Genomic DNA, 19,780 nt, shown 5'->3' on the forward strand with positions numbered 1-19,780 from the left:
CCAATATTTGAGACAGATAATGCGCCATTGTCCTTCCCCCCCTCAAAAAAATTTTAAAAAAACCAGTTAACGCTCTAAAACGCCATTGCTATGGAATCTGTTATTTTGGATTCTATCCGTGGAATCAGCATAGCTCGGAGGATCTAAAGCGCTCTAAAAGACAAGGAAACAAGCTATAGTGAGCGTTTGTTTTTCCCACAGCGCGGTTGGTGTGTCCACCGGCAAACTCAGCCAGTTATGAATAATAATAATAATTGGTTTTTGGGGAAAGGAAATGGCGCAGTATCTGTCTCATATATCTTTGGACACCTGAAACCGCGCCCCGTAAGGAAGGGATAAAGGAGGGAGTGAAAGAAAGGAAGAAATAGGGTGCCGTAGTGGAGGGCTCCGGAATAATTTCGACCACCTGGGGATCTTTAACGTGCACTGACATTGCACAGCACACGGGCGCCTTAGCGTTTTTCCTCCATAAAAACGCAGCCGCCGCGGTCGGGTTCGAACCCGGGAACTCCGGATCAGTAGTCGAGCGCCCTAACCACTGAGCCACCGCGGCGGGGGCCCAGTTATGAAATTGAAAATTGGTTGTGGGAGACATTAAATGGCGGAGTATCTGTATCACATAACGGCCGATACCTCAGCCGCGCAGTGAGGGAAGGGATAAAGGACGAGAGTGAAAGAAGAAAGGCAGGAAAACAGTTATGCGTCTTTCTTCAAATTCAGGGTAGCGTCTAGAATGCGAATAAGGCTAGAGGAGGACCCTTATTCGCGGTCTAATCTCTCACTCGTTTTTTTAGGCAACGAAATTCGCATTCCTGGCTAATATAAAAAAGTTAAATCGAAAATATTTTTTTGTCCGCATTAGATGTGCAGAGAACCCCAGGCCACTGACTCATTAACGGTATCACGTCACCTTTAAAGCTGAGCTTAACTTCACGCCGCCGCGGTGGCTAAGTGGTTAGGGCGCTCGGCTACTCATGCGGAGTTCCCGAGTTCGAACCTGACCGCGGCGGCTGATTTTCGATGGAGGCGAAACGCTAAGTCGCCCGTATGCTGTGCGATGTCAGTGCACGTTAAAGATCCCCATTTGGTCGAAATTATTCCGGAGACCTCCACTACGGCACCTCTTTCTTCTTTCACTCCCTCCTTTGTCCCTTCCTTTACGGCGCGGTTCTGGTGTCCGCCGATGTGAGACATACTCGGCCATTTCCTTTCCCCAACAACCAATTATGAATTATCATTTACGCACATGCTTTGTCGACTACTGATCCGGAGTTCCCGGGTTCGAACCCGACCCGCGGCGGCTGCGTTTTTATGGAGGAAAAACGCTAAGGCACCCGTATGCTGTGCGATGTCAGTGCACGTTAAAGATACCCATTTGGTCGAAATTATTCCTGAGACCTCCACTACGGCACCTCTTTCTTCTTTCACTCCTCCTTTGTCCCTTCCTCTACGGCGCGGTTCTGGTGTCCGCCGATGTGAGACAGATACTCGGCCATTTCCTTTCCCCAACAACCAATTATGAATTATCATTTACGCATCTGCTTTGTCGAACCGCAAACTGTCGTTTCATGTATGCAAAGCTTAAAGCGTAGGGGTTGGAAGGTGTGAATTTGGACGCTGTCTCTCGCCGATAAGTCGCAAGCTACCGCTCTGAAAGATGGTCCGAACATACACAGATACGAATATTTTTATTCAAACCACGCCGCTGACTCCAGCCACTGCTGTAAAAGCAAACTCTGGCGTGGTATCCAATCATTACACACTGAAGCGCTGGCCTATTTCCAAATGGGACAGCTCGGATGCTTGAATCGACGCCGACGGGCGTGCTTTAGGTGGAGTGCTCGTCCGGTCGCTCGTGTGCGCGAACAGCTTCTCGCAGAAGGCCGCGCACGAAGTCTCCTCCCGCACTGCGGAAGCGCCATAGAGCGGCGGCTGCACTGGCGGATTCAGCACTGAACTTCAGAGCTGCTCCTTGTTGTGAGTACCAATGTGCAGGGCCATTGTTGTTCTGCTCTTGCACGGTTGCTGGCGCACGCAGCATACCGGGATGGAGAAGAGGGAGGCGTCGTAGCTATCATTCTCGTACCCTTCGTGGGCTACGGGCCTGGTCGGAAGTTGGAAGTCGACTCGGCAATCCCAGCATTCGTCGATGGTCTGCACCCCAGGCGGCAGGACGTCCTGGAGCCGCCTTCTGCGCCGGGACATGTGGAGTTGCTGCATGGATAAGGAAGGGGAGTTGAACGGTATGCACGGAATAGGTTCGCGTTCACTCGTAGTTACTGTTCCCATGTCAAATGTGCGATGATCCAGTGCTGCATGTTCCGAGCGCGGACATTGTTCCAAAGGTCCCATCCTTCATTAAGAGGCAATGCTCCCGCTCACTCATAATGTTCTTTGCAAAAAAAAATGTGTGTGGTTTCACGTGCCTTGACCTACTCTTACGAGCGAAAGCTCTCCAGTGAAAAATTTTAAAAAATGAAAAATGAAAATTGCTTTTTTGGGAAAGGAAATCGAGCAGTATCTCACATATCGGCGGACATCTGAACCGCGCCGTAAGGAAGGGATAAAAGAGGGAGTGAAAGAAAAGAGGAAACAAGAGGTGACGTAGTGGAGGGCTCCGGAATAATTTCGACCACCTGGGGATCTTTAACGTGCACTTACATCGCACAGCCAGCACGCGGTCGCCTTTGCGTTTCGCCTCCATCGAAACGCGGCCGCCCGCGGTCGGGTTTGAACCCGGGAACTCCAGATCAATACCCGAGCGCCCTAAACAACTGAGCCACCGCGACGGTCCAGTCTGAAATCAAATGTCATCGTAATCAAAGGCCGAGGTCAGGTACCCAACGGTCATAGCCATATGGTCACTTGGTCACACTACCATACTTTAGGCCATAACACCGCGCATTTACGTTCGGTTTGACCTTGTAAGGCATTGAAGGTGATTGAAGAAAAGTTGAGCTCTCGCTCTAAAACCATTCTTAAAGTTCTAAAATCTTTATTAGAGCTAATCTATCACTGGAATGGTGTGCCAGAATATGAGGTGATCAGTATTGTTCATGAAAACTCGCCGAAAATTGTGTACAAGCGTTTAGCATTGAGCACTGGCTCAGCTCAGCGGTCAAAGCTACAGCCGTTTGCAACCCAGCTAAGAGCTCTGTAAATGACATTGATCAGTTACGCGTTACATCAAAATATACAAACGGTAGCGCAAAATAAGACACAAGAACGGTGGATAGGACAACGCGCTTGGGAACAGGAAGCGCGTTGTTCTGTCCACCGTTCTTGAAATTGTGTCTTATTATGCGCTAAACGATTGTACATAGAACTATGCACCGAATAGCCCAGCGACAAGTTCTACTTGAGTACATCAAAATAAATTGTCAAAAGACCAGGGGCCGGATTGCGCAACTGTCAATAAGCAAAGTTGTCAAAAACTTGTCAAAAATGTGTCAATTAGCCTCCCTCCTATTGGTCGGTCATGGCCGGCAGCCTTATTGCTTTTTTGCGTCATGGGCGGCTGCAGGTTACGTCACGGATGTGGCAGAAGTGGTGACGTTGAACACCTAATTATGAAGACGCTAGTTCACTGTTCTTTGTGACAATCTCGAGGCAGTCAATTTGACCGTTGCGTTTTTGACAGAAAATGGCGGCGTACATACGTGGCGATACGACTGAGCCAGCTGCGCCAGCGCGAGCAACGGCGAAGAAGGCCGCACGAAGACGCGTTTGTCTACGTTTGATTTGCCAGACGAGCTGTTTCGACGCCTTTTTCGACTGGAGAAGCAGACGGTGGAGTGGCTATGCGACGAAGTCGCCGATGAACTGGGAGGTGCTCGTGTGAGCGCGTTGTCGGTGCTATGTGTACTGCGGTTCTTTGCTACCGGCAGCTTTCAAGCTGCCGTTGATAATGAGGTGTAAGTCTGCATCGGACAACCGACGGTGAGCAAATGCGTACAGCGGGTGTTGGAGGTAATTTGTAAAGTTAGTGCGCAGAAGGGGTGGGTTCCGTCGTCACCTCTGTGACACACAGCTACGTATAAATAAGACACGCTTACGCTGGCAAAGTACTTTATTTTTCCCAGCAAATGGCACTTCGTGGTCGTCTTCTGTTTCCCAAGGGTAAAGAAACAAACAACCACTCGTCACATACTACAACACCTCACCTTTTGGCATTTTTGTCATCGATCGAAAGAGCCGAACAACACAGACTTCAAGAAGTTGTCTTCGTCGATTTCGTTCCGTGCGCTCCTTGCAGGTTCGCTCGGCAGGCACGTAGCCTTCACTGCATTCGTTCACATTTTTCTGCGCACTTAGGTCAACCGCACAGTAGCTTCATTTCTGGCGCCACGTAAAAAAAAATAACACGTCGTGGAATCGGCTGTATTCGTGCAAAGCGGCTTCACCTTTTACCGCTGTCAGCGCTCCCCCGCGGCAGCAGAAGTTACCTACCAGCCAATTCATTAGCACAACTTCGAGCGCTTTTTGTTTTGCTTCATATTTTTAACTTTGAACACAATGTTTTGGCAAAATAAAATATCGGTTATTTTGATCGCTGCGTATGTCATAGGTATTTTTACAAAAATTTAGCAGACGGCCCCTCGCAGTGCAAATAAATGCTCTAGGGGCGCGATAACCCTCGGCTGCCGCTAGAGCTACGAAGATAGTCACACAAGATCAGGTAGTCTACAGTGACGCCACTCTGTACCCGTGGACTCGTAGCCAAAGCATCAAGAAAACGGTATCGGTGGTCACAGCAAAGGAGGGTGGCCTCATCAGCGGCACATCCACGAGAGATGGGACGATAACTGAGGCAGAGGAGATCGCCGTAGCTTTAGCGGCAGCCGAGGGTTATCGCACCAACAAATCTCTCACAATCATAACAGATTCCCAAGAAGCGTGCAGACGCTACATGGTAGGAAGAATCAACAAGAAAGAACTAAGGATTCTCTTGAAAACGCAGCGAACGAACGAAAAGATCCAACATAGGATCTACTGGGTACCAGGACACGCCGGAGTCGAAGGCAATCTGAAGGCGGACAAGCTAGCTCGCGAGCTTACTATCCGAGCTGGTGCGTCAAACGCCTCGGACGGCCCGGAGATAAAGGTAGAGCTCACGTACGCAGCTATCCTCAACCTCATCAAAGGCAGAATACGCAAATATCCCCAGCCGCATCTTCTGCTAATACAATATGAAGCGACATGGAGAAGACTCCAAACAGGAGCCTTCCACAACCTTCACATTCTACATAAGATGTATCCGGAGCAGTATAGGGATACATGTCCGTGGTGCGGGGCAACCCCCACGCTGTATGATATCACATGGGAATGCATACACAATGTAGCTTTCCGAGGTAACAAAGAGCCAAATGCGGAGCAGTGGCAGGACCGGCTAACCAGCAGCCAGCTCAAGGTACAAAAAGACCTAGTGAGCCACGCATGCCGGATAACAGTGGTGCCTTGGACTAGAGCCCCCAACCACGGTCAGCCTGGAATACATCGGCAATCTTCGGGCAAGCAGCAAGACTCCTTTATTAGAGCACTAAAGCTTATTCACTCACTCACTCTAGCGGCGCCGCCCTGCTGTAGGCTAATTGGCTGATTCCTCGTTGCGGCACGCGGTGACGTCTCATCGTTTCGTCATTTTGACTTCAATGTCAATACCTTTCGGCAGAATTTGTGACAGTTGCGTAATACGGCCCCAGGAATGGCGGTACAAAAATTTGCTGCGATTTAGCTACTGCATGAACCTGGTTGGAGAACGAGAGGTGGGGTGTATCGGGCAAGTAGACGCGATTAGGTGTCTGTAACGTTGAGCGCGTTCCGCACAGTAGATGGGCAGCACGCCCACCTTGCCACCTGCAGGGGGCAGCTAAATTAATGGTTGATCACGAGAGATTGGTCACCCAGTAAACGCCGCGGCCTATTGCTGCAGGGCCGCGTATCTATATGCCACAACGTTGTCAGCGCAAATGCATTCAGCCCACATCTCTCTCACCACCGTCATGTACCTCAAAGCGAGATTGAGGCATCCACTGACCCATGGAGCCAGTTATGCGCCCTTCCGTTCCTCAAAATCATCGGTGTAGAACGTTGTCAACGCCAACGCCAATGAACACTGAACGCAGACAGCCTATAGAAACACAGGCGCGGCTGAATGACGTTATAGCTATCACGTGGTTTTTCTGTTGAACGTGAAATTTGCGCAGACAGCGAAGAAGCTACGAAATGAAATGAATCTGCTGCACATGTAGTAGGAACGCCGGTACTATAATCTGTCGCGGGGTAATGACGCCCATTAGACCCACATTGGACGCTGCTCGAGCAAAGAGCAGGGTGGTCGGCCAAGACGTTCTGTTCCGAAGGCTTCTGCGCTTATCGCCTAACACCTCATTTCAGTGTTATCTATGCAAGCCCCTTCGTAGCTTGGCTTCGTATCATAGGTCAAACTGCGATAACGGCCAGCCGAAATTTTCCCTGAGCATACCATCGTTTGCCCCGCCGCGGTGGCTCAGTGGTTGGGCGCTCGACTACTGATCCGGAGTTCCCGGGTTCGAACCCGACCGCGGCGGCTGCGTTTTTATGGAGGAAAAACGCTAAGGCGCTCGTGTGCTGTGCGATGTCAGTGCACGTTAAAGATCCCCAGGTGGTCGAAATTATTCCGGAGCCCACCACTACGGCACCTCTCTCTTCCTTTCTTCTTTCACTCCCTCCTTTATCCCTTCCCTTACGGCGCGGTTCAGGTGTCCAACGATATATGAAACAGATACTGCGCCATTTCCTTTCCCCCAAAACCAATTATTATCATTATTATTCATACCATCGTGAATGAACAGCTCAGCCTGCGAGCGCTATCTGGGCCGGCACACCTATTCATGAAAATGAAAATTGGTTTTGGGGAAAGGAAATGGCGCAGTATCTGTCTCACATATCTGCGGACACCTGAAAACTGCCGTAATAGAAGCGATAAAGGAGGGAGCGAAAGAAGAAAGGAAAAAACAGGTGCTGTAGTGGTGGGCTCCAGAATAATTTCGACCACCTGGGGATCTTTAACGTGCACTGACATAGCACAGCACACGGGCGCCTTTGCATTTCGCCTCCATCGAAACGCTGCAGCCGCGGTCCGCTTCATCGTAGTTCTAGAATATTTGTAAGAAAATAGCTTTGGTCCTGCCTCTGTTCTTATCTTACACAATTAATCATGATACGCTAAATAGGCCGTGCATACATGACAACGGAGCGTGGGCATTTATGCGTCTACACTCTGTTCAGCTGCTCTTTCTGAGAAATGAAAGCTGCAGTCGTCAATGAGACAACTACGACCTGTGCTTCGTGCGGAACGACTGCAGACTATCCGCGCTCGCGATGGATCTGGCACGACTGCCTTCGGACTTCGTCGCCTGAGGCTAATACACGCCGGGCGACCGGCAGGCGCTTTCGCGTCCGGTGGAATTGTCTACGGTTATCGGAAGAATGTCGGGGCTTACCTCTACAAAGGACAAGCCGGAGTCGAAGCTGTCCGCAGTCTGCCCGTGTCTCGCTTCAGTCTCCGCTATGGAAGGATGCCTGGTGGAAACGTGGGAACGGGTGAGCAGCGTGCCCATGTCACCGGTATTCTTGGAACAGTTGGGACCCGGCACCCCTGCGTCGCTGATGACGGTAGAACGACCTAGGTGGCAGCGGTCAGCGAGAATGGTAGGCTGGACGAGCGGCTACGAGCGCTGGGTCGAGGCACCCGGCAAATGGAGGCACGAGCACGACACGAGTAGACGCCGGTGATGGTGATGAACACGTGAACGGTATGGCGTAATTCGCGAGCGATGCAATGGAGAAGAAATGCCACGTAGGCGAAGAGGAGGAGGCAGAGCTAAAAAAAAGGTCATTAATGAAATGGCCATTACAGTCGTTTTTGCTATTAACAAAAATAAAATTGAAAACTGGTTCTCAAGAGAAGGAAATGGCGGAGTAATAATAATATTAATTAGATTTTTGGGAAAGGAAATAGCGCAGTATCTGTCTCACATATCGTTGCACACCTGAACCGCGCCGTAAGGGAAGGGATAAAGGAGGGAGTGAAAGAAGAAAGGAAGAAAGAGGTGCCGCAGTGGAGGACTCCAGAATAATTTCGACCACCTGGGGATTTTTAACGCGCACTGACATTGCACAGCACACGGGCGCCTTAGAGTTTTGCCTCCATAAAAACAGCCCCCGCGGTCGGGCTCGAACACGGGAACTCCGGATCAGTAGTCGAGCGCCCTAACCACTGAGCCACCGCGGCGGGTAAAATGCCGGAGTAATTGTCTGACATCTCGGTGGACACCCGAACCATGCCGTAGTGGAAGGGAGGAAGGTGGGCAGAAAGAAGAAAGAAATATGTGCCATAGTGGAATGAAGGAGGAAAAACAATTTGAGAAAGAAATTCGTACTGATCCGGAGTTCCCGTGTTCGAACCCGACCACGGCGGCTGCGTTTTTATGGAGGGAAAACGTTAAGGCGTCCGTGAGATGTGCGATGTCAGTGCACTTTAAAGATCCCCAGGTGGTCGAAATTATTCCGGAGCCCTCCACTACGGCACCTCTCTTTTCCTTTCTTCTTTCACTCCCTTCCGTATCCCTTCCCTTACGGCGCGGTTCAGGTGTCCAACGATATATGAGACAGATACTGCGCCATTTCCTTTCCCCCAAAAAAACCAATTATTATATTATTATTATTAACGATATATGAGACAGATACTGCGCCATTTCCTTTCCCCAAAAACCAATTATAAGAAATTCGGGGCTAGCCCTGGCTCGCCCCTGAAAAAAATGAAAATTTGTTTTTGAGGAAAGGAAACGGCACAGTATCTGTCTCAGCTCTTGGTGGACACCCGAAGCGCAGCATTAAGGAAGGCATAAGGAAAGGAGTAAAAGAAAAAAATTTGGCAGTGGCTTAGCACAACTATTCCAGGATATACGTAGCCAGAGCTGCAGTTCCCCTCTGGTCTGATGGTAGTTAGTAAGGGGGTTTTTACTAAAATAATGATAAAAGGAAGGAAAAGATTTTTGCTAGCCCCGGCTACTGCCATCGATACTGAAGCACCTGAGCTGGGGCAGCGGAAATAAAGGATAGCAGGCAGAATGGAGAAATGAAATGAAAGAGGTGAGGGGACAGGAAGAGAGGATAGGTAATATACACAAACTACACTATAATCATGCAGTGGTCCGTGTACTTCTGTGTGTGCGTGGTTGGTTTAGGTTCGTTTATGGGGTTTGACGTTCCAAAGTAGCTCAGACTATGGGGGACGCCGTAGTACAGGGCTCTGTATAATTTCGACCACCTGGGGATCTCTCGCGTGCACTGACGTCGCACAGCACAGGGGCGCCTTTTGCCTCCGAAGATATGACGGCGCGAACACGACGGAAATGAACAAAGAGTACGCGGCTTCGCTGGTTAGGATCGAGCCTGCTTCTTCCTTGTGATCGAGCGCTTTGAACAGGCTGCACCTACCGGTATCATTGTGCACGCAACACGATCGCGTTATTGATGGTAGGAGAGATTATCCGATAAGTTTGAATCACATCAGACAGATAAGTTTCATTGTTATGTGAATCACATTTGACATCATATGCGTGTGGTTTACAAACTCACGACCTGGTATGTAACACGTGAAGAAGAAGAGCGTGTAAGCATTCAGCACGCCTCTGCTACCGGCGCAGCTTTTATACCCCTCAGCCACCGATGGCTGCGCCCTCTGCGTCTCGCGCATATCTCGTCACGTGACCGCTCAGGCGCAGTAGGTTTCGGCGGGGCCTCGTTGCACTGCTACAGGCGGAGCAGTAAGAACACAACTAAGGATTTGCGTGGGCTATTGGCTATTGCTGATTAATGCTCTGCCGCTTCTTCCGCGCCCAGGCAGCAATGTTTCTCTTTAACAGAATGCGCTCTTCATTTCGAAGCATCAGCTCCTCTCAATGCGATATCTATCTAGTCCGATTTCTAAGTCTCGTTTTCGTGCAATGAGCGCTTCGTGTTGTACTTTCTTTTCCCCTTGTCCGGACCCCGTAGAGTATCTGTTACGGGTCCAATTGGACTTATTTTTGGAAATGTGGAGGAAAGTTTGAAGGATGCTTCACTCCCGCCACCGGTTGGCCCGGTATTGCACTACCTCCGGGGTCGGCCTTGTCTTTAGCGCGTCTTTTCTATCCCATCTTTCAACTCTCCTACTTTCTGCACGTGGTAGCGATTGTGGTTCGTCTTGAGCCAGTGAGCAGGCCTGTGCATTTTCGTTTTCTTTCTTCCTGGCAACAGACAGACAGACAGACAGACAGACAGACACAGACAGACAGACAGACAGACAGACAGTGCTGCAAGACGTACATTAGGAAAACGATAGCACAGACAGACAGACTTCCTTTCAGCAACTTCAGTCAGTAAGAGCATCGGAACCCACCTTAATTAGCGCTTTTCCGTGCATTCGCCTAGTGGCAGTTGATCGTCTAAAAGTCCCATGTACTTTGGTCTCTATTTGGTGGAGACCACTTCGTATACTGCTGCTGGCAAAGAAAAAAAAGTTTGCTGCGGGCTGAACCTGGTTAGCGAGAGAAAGCTGGGATGTATCGGCAAGTAGACGCGGCTTGGCCTCTGACCTTGAGTGCGTTCCGCGCACTGCATTTGCAACGCGCCCACCCTGGCAGGTAGCGGTTAAATTAATGGTTGATAGCGAGAGATTGGTCAGCCAATGAACGCTGTGGCTTACCGCTGCAGTGGCGCGTTGCTCCCACAACGTTGCCTCTGCCACAATGTTGTCAGCGCAAATGCATGCAGCCCACATCTCTCTCACCACCGGCACGTACCTCAAAGCGTGATGGAGGCGTCCACTGCCCCAGGGGGCCAGTCCTTTCCTCTTAATCATCGAATTCTAGAGCGGTGTCAACGCCAACGCCAATGAACACAAAGAACGCCGAGGGTCTATAGCTTCCGTGCCGCGTTTCTGCTACAACATTGTGAACGCCAACGCATGCAGCGCACGTCTGACTACCGAGCGCGACTGAGGTTTCCGCCGTCCCAGGGGGCCAGTTATGCGCCTTTCCTTTGCTTTCGAAGAAAACTGAAATTTGTTTTGTTGCGAAAACAGCACTACGCCAGCCAGGCAGCCAGCTCGGCTCGTCGCGTGGTCGCACTTCAGCCGTCTGCAGTGGCCCACGAACGACCTTAAGCCACCATTGCCTATAGCAACGCCGCAGCCGCGCTCCAACGGATGGTGCCGCTCGCTCCACCAGATGTGCTCCCCTGGGGTAGAGGGAGAGGAGGTGTCGCCTCGCGGGGTATATATGAGCTTCGCCTCAGTGGATTCGCTCAGGCCTCTCCCCATTAAAACGTAGCAATCCACCATGATATCTGACAATATATGCTGCGGGTCCTTAGACCAGAGATGAACTTATTTTCGGGAGAGAGAGAGAGAGAAACAACTTTATTGATTCGAGCTCGACGTCTGCTTAGACGCCGTCGATGGGAGTGGTTCCCTCTTCACGGGACCCATATGCTTCCCTAGCCGCCTGGCCCCTGGAGATCAGGACGAGCTGGTCTTCCACGGCGGGGCTGGTTAGCAAGGTCTCCCATCGCCCGGTAATGGAGGGTGAGGGATGGGGTGGGGTAGTGGGGCAGGTAAGAGGTGGGGGGATTTCCTTTTTGAAGTTACATACTCCAATGACATGTTGGAGCAGGCCTAACCGTGCCTTGCAGAAATCACATTCCTTCTCGTACCTTTCCGGGTACATCTTGTTTTGAAGGTAAGGGTGCGGGAAGGATCCTGCCTGTATCTGCCTGTAGATCGCTTGCTGTTCTCTGGTAAGCGATTTGTGAGGATCGGGGTAACGTCGCCTCTCCGTCTTGTAATAGATCGTAATGTCCTTATAAGTAATAATGGACTGTGGCTCACCTTCCTCTGCCCGGTATTCCATCTCTCGGGCGAACTGGTGGGCAAGTTGGTTGCCCTCCAGCCCAGAGTGAGCCGGTGTCCATATCAACTCAACTTTCCTTTCAGGAACGTCGCGTTTACTTTTGCGAATTCCTAGTGCTGCAAGGGACACCCACCCCTTTCTGTAACTGTTATACGCCTTTTGCGAGTCAGTGACAATTCTTCCCACTTTGGGCTGCACGAGTGCTATCGCTATCGCGGCCTCTTCTGCCACCTCTGGAAAAGACGTCTCAATAGAGGCGCAGGTTACGAGCATATCCCGCGTCGTAACTGCCAGCGTGGCTTTCGATGAAAACTTGGGTAATGAAGCGTCTGTGAAGAGAGTGACGCCCTGTTCTTCTATTTGATCTAACGTCTCCGTCAAAGCTGCTATACGAGCCGCTCTGCGGCCGTCGTTACGACCCGGCCTCATGTTTCGAGGCAGCGGTTTACTCTAGATTTTATGCGCCCACAACCTGGGTAACGGTCCCGTTTCCTTCCGGTCTGCCTCTTGCCAGCGCAACTTGGCAAGAACGCGACGTCCCGCCGAAGTTTGACTGAGCCGGACTCTTTGATTAGACAGATGAGCTTCTATTAACTCTTCAACGTTGTTGTGCTTGGCCATGCCGAGAAGCTTGTCGGTCGAGGAATGCGTCGGTATGCCCAGCGCCATCTTGGTTGCCTTGCGTATAATAACGTTCAACTGGTCCTGGTCTCTCTTGAGTAACATCAGGTACGGCGCCGCGTAAACGATGCGCGACGTCACGAAGGCCTGGACGAGCGTCAGTGCATCGTCCTCCTTGAATCCTCTTTTTCTGTTCGTTACTCTTCTGATCATGTGCGAAATTTGTTCCGTTGAAACCTTGATCTTGTCTATCGACGCCCCCGCCTTGCCGTTGTTCTGGAAGATGACACCCAGAATACGTGCTTGCGTGGTTGGCGTTATGTTCGCCCCATCGATGGTGATGCGGATGTTCTCTTGGTCTCCTTGCTTTCTTCTGGGCTTGATGACGAGTAACTCCGACTTCTGGGGCGAGCAACTGAGGCCGCACGATTGAGCGAACTCGTGCACGGTCTTTTCCACTCTCTGAAGGGTCTCCTCCATCCAACTATCCGACCCTGCCCTCGACGTCCACACGGTGATATCGTCTGCGTAAAGAGCGTGATCTGTGCCCCATATGTCTTGAAGCAAAGTCGGGAGAGGGAGGAGTGCCAGGTTGAAGAGAAGCGGCGAAAGAACCGACCCTTGCGGGGTGCCTCTGTCTCCCAGGGCTATTGGTTTCGACTTCTCTCCAATTTTGATTGTTGCCGTTCTGTTGGTTACGAAATCCTGCACATACTTGAAGGTGCGCTTCCCGCACCCCGTTTGGCGCAGGTTACGGAGGATACTTTCGTGTGTGACGTTATCGAAGGCCCCCTTTAGATCGATCGCCAGGATAGCTCTTGGTGTATGAGGCTTCGCTTGCTTGATAACTAGCTCGTGTAGTTGCACCAAGACGTCTTGCGTGCTCAGGTGCCTCCGGAATCCGTACATAGTCGGTGGTAGCTGATCAGTGACGTCCAAATGTCTCTGTAGTCTCTTGAAAACCATACGCTCGACCACCTTCCCCACACACGACGTGAGATAATAATAATAATAATAATTGGGGCGCAGGTTGTCGACGTGCGGTGGTTTCCCCGGCTTGGGAATGAAACGCACCTCCGCTTTTTTCCATTCTTTTGGTAACGAACCCTTCTCCCAGGACGCGTTGGCGAGGTTTAGCAGGAATATCGCGGAATGCTTGGCTTGAAGCACTCTGGCACGGGTCGGCCCGGTATTGCACTGCCTCCGGGATTGGCCTGGGGCATAACAGCGCGCGCCTTGTCTTTGTATCTTTGCTCTCCTATCCTTTAACTCTCCTTTTTTATGCGAAGCATACTAGCCGCACAACCGAGCTCTTCCTTGCTGCGCCGCGCGCGGCCGCGTAGCTACCACTGGACCTACATCGGCGCACCATGTGATATTACGTCACAACAGCTGTGAAAGCTGGGGCTCAACTCGTGCGCTCGCTTGCGGACGCACAGCCTCCGCCGGCGGCCTAACTCCCGCTCCTACCGCTAGGAGATACTGACGTCACACAATTGTATAAAAGGCGACGCACTCGTTGAGTCAGTTGAGCAGCGAGATGTCGGCCAGGGAGAGGGCAGCTCGCCAGACCGAAAGGCGCAAGTTACAAACAGCCACGGAAACGGGAGAAGAACGAGAAGTACGGCTTGCCAAGCACGTATGCTTCGCATCCTAGGCTTAACCATAAGCTAAGCCAGGCCATTTTTCTCTCCTACTTTCAGCACGCGGCAGCGAGCTTGGTTCGGCTTGAGCCAGTAGGCAGGCTCATGCACTTTCCTTTTCTTTCATCCTATCAGCTACAGCAGCAGTAGTCAGTGGATTCTAGTCGTTATGGAGAGCGCGAAAGAGAGACAACAACGAAAGAACGAAGCCAGGAAGAGACAACGCGCTCAAGAGACGGCAGAAGAACGCGCCGCACAACTCGAGAAGCGCCGTAACAAAGATGCGGCTAGAAGTCGTGCCACGTCCCGGAGTGACTCTACAACTGCGGAAGAGACCGGTCTGAGTTATCGAGAGCGTCAGAATGAGACGCTGCGTAGACGACGTGCCCAGGAAACGAAGCTTTCGCAATTCAACTAGGGTTAACCAGACCTAACCACACCCAATTTTTTAAAATTGATTTTGAAGAAGGAAACGCGGCGGCCGCGTTTCGATGGAGGCGAAACGCTAAGGCACTCGTGTGCTGTGCGATGTCGGTGCACATTAAAGATCCCCATGTGGTCGAAATTTTTCCAGTGCCCTCCACTACGGCACCTCTTTCCTACTTTATCCCTTACGGCGCAGTTCAGTTGTCCCCGATATGTGAAACAGATACTGCTGCCCCATTTCCTTTTCCCAAGAACAAATTTTCAATTTTTGAAGCGAGAAGCTTGTCTACGCCTGCTTTTCCAGCCGTCAGAAGGGGCCGCAAGTTTCACCTTGAATGTAGGTAGAGGTCAAACCATGAGCATAACTGGTGGTAGCCAGTTTCGACCCATGACGTCGGCTACAGCAGCGACACCAGCGGCTGTCACACCGTCTACCTCGACTTTGACCTTTGACCTTGACCTCCGGTCAAGCGGGAAACCGTCTCCCAGCATCGCATGCGCAGGTCATGACAGTGGGTTCTGCAGATACTGCGAACCCACCGCGGTGGCTCAATGGTTAGGGCTGTTACGTCTCGCCTACGACGCGCGGTATAGCCGGCGCGGATGCAACGGACGCCGCGGCTTCGTTCAAAGCGGCGGTCATTTGGACCCGTTCAGTGCTGCCGTAACGCCTCCCGCCAAGCGCGTCCAGGCAGGTTTCAGTGCCACGTGTCGTCGTGCGTGCGTGTGTGTGTGTGTGTGTGCATGTTGGTGCCCACGCTTGTCAAAGCGCGGCAGCCGGGGAGAGGAGCTCCCCAACTGGGAGGCGAGGAGGTCTGACCGGCGCCGGCCCGGCGGACGCGCACGTCACGCCTGAACATGTCTGAGCGTCGCCGTATCGGACACCTCTTTCCCAAGCCGTTCCCTCTTGCCCTCGACTCCGAGGGTATAAAACGCCGCTGCCCCGGACGCCGAGAGAGAGACTGATTTTCTTCCTTCGAGTAACGTGGTCGCCCTGACCGGCTGCTCTTTTGCGATGCCAGAATAAACAAGTTGTTCTGTTGCCAGTCGACTCATCCTTTGCCGGGACCTTCGGATGTTTCCAGCTTTGCCCCAGGCCGCCAGGCCAACGCTACCCTTGGGGCGTGCAACCAAATGCAACAACTGGTTGCCAGCGGTGAGATCCCGACAACGGAGGCCAGTAGCGAAGATATGCGGTCAACTGTATGCTGAGCAGCACAACGACCATCCGGGAGCAGTGCAACGAGCCCTCTGTGATGACTGGTTGCCTGCAGCGGAACGACTGCGCTGAATTCTTGGCTGCGAGGTTTGGTGAGTGCGGGACTTTCTTCTTCTGAGTTTTGCCAGGCTTTTGTTAGTGTCAGAAACAGAGCTGGTAATTGTGTTGTCGTTGCTGCCGGGTTAGTTTGCGGCAAGACAATAGTAGGCAGTAGAGAAAGCAGCATTCGGAGCAGCCATGGATTTGAAGTCGTTGCGCAAACCGAAATTGCTGGAGCTTGCAAGAGTTGGGTTTGGATGTCTCAGACAAACTCAGAAAACCAGAACTGCTAAGGGCTATTCTTGAGTTGGAGGCTGAGGATGACGAGCTGTCGGAATGCCTTGAGACAATTGAGGAGAGGGAGCAAAAAGACGAGCGCGAACGTAAAGAACAAAAAGAGAAAGACGAGCGTGAACGTAAAGAACAAAAAGAAAAAGAGAAAGACGAGCGCGAACGTAAAGAGCAAAAAGAGGAGCGCGAAAGTAGAGAGCAAAAAGAGAAAGAAGAGCGCGACCACGCTTTAGAAATGAAGCGTCTCGAGGTAGAGATGGAACGCGCTCGTAATGGAAGTCAGGCACACGGTGCAGGAGAACGGGTATCGTTCAAAATGACTGACCTGATGCGGCCGTTTAAGCTTGGAGAGGACATTGGTTTGTTCCTGGTTAACTTTGAGCGAACGTGCGAGAAGCAGGGGTTCTCTCGGGAAACGTGGCCACAGCGCTTGCTCACTTTGTTACCCGGCGAGGCGGCCGACGTAGTCGCTCGCTTGAAGAGAGAGGAGGCAGAGGATTTCGACCAAGTGAAATCGAGTCTGCTAAAAAAGTACAGGCTGTCAGCGGAGGCGTTCCGTCGGAAGTTTCGGGAAAATGAAAAAGGCAGAAGTGAGTCATATACAGAGTTTGCCTACAGGCTTATGTCAAACATGCAGGAGTGGCTCAAAGAAGAGAAAGCGTTTGGTGACCACGAGAAAATTCTGCAGTGTTTCGGGCTAGAACAGTTTTATAGTCGGTTACCTGAGAACGTGCGGTACTGGGTCTTGGATAGGCCAGACGTTAGTACAGTGGCTAAAGCCGCCGAGCTAGCCGAGGAGTTTGTGACGCGTCGGGCTCGCGGAGCTAAGGACGGTCAAAAGGGTGAATTTGGCTCCAAGTCTGAGAGGCCGAAGTTCACACCCATGAGAGCAAGGGGGGACACGCGTAGTGCGGATGCGAGTGAAAGCAGTCCGACCGAACGTAAGGAAACGGCGGCAGCCGAAGCCGAACGCAGAAAGCGGTTCGAGAGGAGGCAAGCGCGCGTGTGTTATACGTGCCAGAAGCCGGGTCACTTTTCGGCGCAGTGTCCAGAAACAAAAAGAGAAGTCGTGTGTTTGTCATTATGTAGCACTGACGAGAACATGAAGCTTCTCGAGCCTTACATGCGAGACTTCCTCGTGAACGGGAAAGAGTGCCGAGTGCTTCGTGATTCCGCAGCTACAATGGATGTAGTTCACCCCTCTTACGTAGAACCCGATATGTTCACGGGCGAGTGCGCATCGATCAAGCAAGCCGTGGAAGCTCACAGCGTGTGTCTGCCCGTAGCAAAAGTGCTTATTGAAGGACCTTTCGGAGCACTTGAGACGGAGGCCGTAGTGTCATCTATGCTGCCCCCCCAGTACCCGTACCTATTTTCGAACAGGTCCGATCACCTCCTGCGCGAGAAGGGGCTTTTGTTTGGTGAGGCTGGCGTTCAGGCCTTAACCAGATCGAGAGTTCAGGAGCTCGCTGCAAAGGCGGTAGTTGCGGGGCCGACGTTGTCGAACAATGAAAAAGGGTCGGAGGCGCAGCAAGCTGATATTCAGAGCACGTCCGAACTGAATAACATTGAGCCTGTACCGTTGAAGGCACCAGGTACTGGAGAGGAAATGCCCGACACGGGAAAGTTAGAAGAGCTTCCGGTCGAGCTTCCGGGACTAGGCTCAGTGACGAACAGGGAAGACACTGATCAGGTCATTAGTGACTTAATCATTAAAGCAACGCTGTCGGCTGAGCAGAAAACCGAACTACACCAACTCTTACAAGAGTTTCAAGGTCAGTTCTCTGAGAGGCCTGGTAGGACTTCTGTCCTTACTCATGATATAGAACTTACCTCGCCAGAGCCAGTACGATCCAAGGCGTACCGGGTGTCACCCCGCCAGCGCGATATTATGGAGGCTGAGGTAAAGAAAATGCTACAGCTCGGTGTTATTGAGGCGGGTGAGAGTTATTATACCTCCCCTTTGATTTTAGTTGAGGTACCGGGCAAGGAACCTCGTCCTTGCGTCGACTACCGCAGGCTTAATTCCATCACTAAGGATCAAATTTATCCGATCCCTAACATCGAGGAGCGCCTTGAGAAAGTTAGTAGCGCTCAGTTTATTTCCACCCTAGATCTTGTCAGGGGTTATTGGCAGGTTCCACTTACAGAAGAGGCTAGTAGGTATGCGGCGTTCATTTCACCAATGGGAACATTCCGTCCTAAAGTTTTGAGTTTCGGTTTGAAGAACGCGCCATACTGCTTTTCAAGCCTCATGGACAAAGTGTTGCGGGGACAGGAAGAATTCGCTTTACCGTATTTAGACGACGTAGCGATATTCTCCGCATCCTGGTCTGAGCATATGGCACACTTGCGGGCAGTGCTAACCCGCCTGCGCGAAGCGGGCTTGACAGTAAAGGCTCCCAAGTGCCAATTAGCACAGGCCGAGGTTGTCTACCTCGGTCACGTGATTGGACAGGGTCGTCGCCGGCCCTCTGAAATAAAGGTGGCCGCTGTGCGAGACTTCCCGCAACCGCGTACGAAGACCGATATTCGGTCGTTCTTAGGTGTCGCCGGCTACTATCAGAGGTACATCCCCAGGTACTCCGATATCGCGGCTCCCCTGACGGATGCTCTAAGAAAAACAGAGCCCCAAACAGTCGTCTGGAGCGAGACAAAGGAAAGAGCTTTCAGCGCCCTAAAGAGCGCCCTAACAAGCCAGCCTGTGCTACGATCGCCAGACTACACGAAAGGGTTCGTTGTTCAGTGCGATGCTAGTGAGCGAGGCATGGGCGTTGTACTGTGCCAAAGGGAAAATGGAGAAGTGGAACACCCCGTCCTGTATGCTAGTCGTAAGCTGACCTGTCGTGAGCAGGCGTACAGCGCCACCGAGAAAGAGTGTGCGTGTCTCGTGTGGGCCGTTCAGAAATTGTCATGCTACCTAGCCGGCTCGAGGTTTGTCATTGAGACGGATCACTGCCCTCTCCAATGGCTGCAGACCATCTCTCCCAAAAATGGCCGCCTCCTGCGCTCGAGCCTCGCTTTGCAACAATATTCCTTTGAGGTGCGTTACAAAAAGGGGAGTCTCAACGGTAACGCCGATGGCTTAAGTCGAAGCCCCTAACGTAGGAATCCGCCTCGAAGTTGTTTGTTACTGATGTTTTCTTCCTGAGGCAGGATTTTTAACATATTGCTTTTGTTTAGTGTTTCTAAGTGATTATGTGTTTCTTGTGCAATTTTCCAATTTGTGGACGCTTTCTGAGTGCTGCTTGACTACTGTAAGGAACTAGGCAGTAGTATAAAAGGGGAAAGAGCCTGGCAGAGCTTAGTGAGGGTTGTCTCGTGCTTGCTGACTGAGCGGTTGCGTTTCGGCGTAGTTCTAACGCTTGCTGGGAACGAGCACAAAAATGGCAACTCTCCCGAAGTCACTTTGCAGTGTCCTGTGTGATCCTGAACCTGAGAACGAGGCCTTCTCTGTGCGCTGCGCTCAAGCAACGTCGAGGGACGATCGGTTTCGATTACGAGCATCATCGAGCGACATCCCTCTGGACAGCGGATGCAGTCCCCTGACCATCGGGATCTCCTTCTCCCGGCGGGGCGGTCTGTTACGTCTCGCCTACGACGCG

The 19,780-nt window shown here is 51.7% G+C and overlaps 1 pseudogene; it reads left to right on the plus strand.

Moving 5' to 3' along the window:
* Positions 1-10,013: 10,013 nt before the first annotated feature.
* Positions 10,014-10,163, plus strand: LOC144099584 (U2 spliceosomal RNA; annotated as a pseudogene).
* Positions 10,164-19,780: the final 9,617 nt, after the last annotated feature.

This window comes from Amblyomma americanum, chromosome 7 (genome assembly GCF_052857255.1).
Source record: "Amblyomma americanum isolate KBUSLIRL-KWMA chromosome 7, ASM5285725v1, whole genome shotgun sequence".
Lineage (NCBI taxonomy): Eukaryota > Metazoa > Arthropoda > Arachnida > Ixodida > Ixodidae > Amblyomma > Amblyomma americanum.